This window comes from Eumetopias jubatus, unplaced genomic scaffold, assembly GCF_037043125.1.
Source record: "Eumetopias jubatus isolate StellerSeaLion01/CBP00866 unplaced genomic scaffold, mEumJub1_p1.0 scaffold_3, whole genome shotgun sequence".
NCBI classification, from domain to species: domain Eukaryota; kingdom Metazoa; phylum Chordata; class Mammalia; order Carnivora; family Otariidae; genus Eumetopias; species Eumetopias jubatus.
Genome location: NW_028274809.1, coordinates 52,578,231 through 52,580,413, shown reverse-complemented (window position 1 = coordinate 52,580,413; position 2,183 = coordinate 52,578,231).

Genomic DNA, 2,183 nt, shown 5'->3' with positions numbered 1-2,183 from the left:
AATCCAATGAGGTCATGCCTTTGCCTCATCAGATGCAAAACAGGTTCATTGTCCATGTTTCCTAGTTAACTGATATTTTCATTTCAAAGAAGCTCATATTCACAGTTTCATACTTGAAATAACCATAGTCTAGGAAAAAAGCTTAAATTAAAATGAAATGACCTTTAATATTGGTATTATACTTCTGATGGTCACCATCATCAAACACATTACCATTTCCATAGGAGCATGTGAATAGATTACAAGCTGGCAAATATTTTGTGCAGGAAGAAAAATATTTTAAACCGATAAACAAGATATTATGTGTCCCGCTCGAACTTTTTTTCTATAGGTTATTTTTTTTAAGATTTTATTTATTTATTTATTTGAGAGAAAGAGACATAAGAACACGAGCAGGGGGCGGGGAGAGGGAGAAGCGGGCTCGATCCCAGGACCCCAGGATCATGACCTCAGCCGAAGGCAGACACTTAACCAACTGAGCCACCCAGGCGTCCCTATATCTCGATTATTTTAAATAATAAACCTCAAAGTATAGAACGGAACCTTAGGTAGTATTTAACAATGTAAAAATCTCTTGATAGATGAATCAACTAGAAAAGGTTTTATCTGTGTAGCGGGGGTGCCTGGTAGGCTAAGCTTTTCCTGACTGAGCAAAAAAAGTCAAATTTGAGCCAATTTTGAGGAGGCGTGTGAAGGAAAGTGCTTGCAAGGGCAAAGTGGATATGCATGTGCAAAAGGACTGTAAATGTAAGGTAAGAAGGAGGAGTGGGACAGACGAGGATAAATGTACGTAAAAGCATTTAGAAGCATTCAGGCACAGACCCTTCAAAATTTTGTGCTGGGATTGACTACAGTTAAACAAAGGATCTCTTCAAATGGTAGTCCACAGTTTCCAACCCTTGTTTGGTGGAATTCTGGAAATAGAAGTCACTTCGGAGCACTGATTTGCTTCAGGAGTCACTGGACCAGTCCCTCCTACTGTACCAATGCTAGCTGGACACCAGTGACTCTGGGAGAAGAATGTAAAACATCTAATTTTTGGTTTGATGAAGGCTGCTACTCCCAATACCCTCTTGAAATGCAGGACATGCCAGGGGAAGAAGGAGAAAAGTGTCCTATCATCAGAGAAAACTACTAGAAAGAAAGGGATTCCGATTTAACCTACTCTCCATGCTCCAGATTTGAAATGGTCTGACTGAGGGTCACTGGTAGAAAAGGACCCCAGGGACTACAGAGAGGACCTTGCCACGATACAAGGGAGAAAGAACTCAAGGCCAGGACCAAGAAGCTCCTGAGTAGTAAATCTAGCTAAGACTAGAAGCTAAGACTTGCCTTTAAGCCTCTTTGTTTCATCCTTTGGGTACAAAGTAAGTGTTCTGCACATGAATGTGACTTTAAACAGCTGTCACCTGGATGCCAAGTGCGGGAATGTGATTTAACAAAGATTTCGTTGACTGAATGAGAAAGGATAGTCCTTGCTGTAGGCACAGGAACAAATTACAATTGCAACACTGTAGCAGAAACAGTTGGAAGGACAACCTGAATCAGGGACCTACTTGAACTGATCAAAATGTCCCACCGCTCACCACCTCATGCATGGAAGCAGTTCCAACGACTTTGGACTTGAGTACACCCCAGAAGCTTTGACAACTGATGTCTTAAGATTCTAGACTTCTGCCTTATATATGGCTAAAGGAGATAGAGGAGGGGTCAAGTACTTAAGGAAGGAGAAATGATAGCATATTTGTAGTTCTGGCTGAAGAAGTGGGTCTTTCTGGTTATAATAGCTCATTAAGAAATCAAAGATTCCTGAATACCTTGTTCAGGTAGAGGATTCAAATTCAAATTCTTATTTAGAGCGAACAATACGGTTTTTCTTTTTCTTTTTTTTATTTAATTTTATTATGTTATGTTAGTCACCATACAAAACATCATTAGATTTTGATGTAGTGTTCCACGATTCACTGTTTTCATATAACACCCAGTGCTCCTTGCAGTACGTGCCCTCCTTAATACCCATCACCGGGGCTAACAAATCCCCCACCCCTTCCCCTCTAGAACCCTCAGTTTGTTTCTCGGAGTCCATAGTCTCTCATGGTTCGTCTCTCCCTCCGATTTCCCCCCTTCATTTTTCCCTTCCTTCTCCTAATGTCCTCCATGCTATTCCTTATATGTTCCACAAA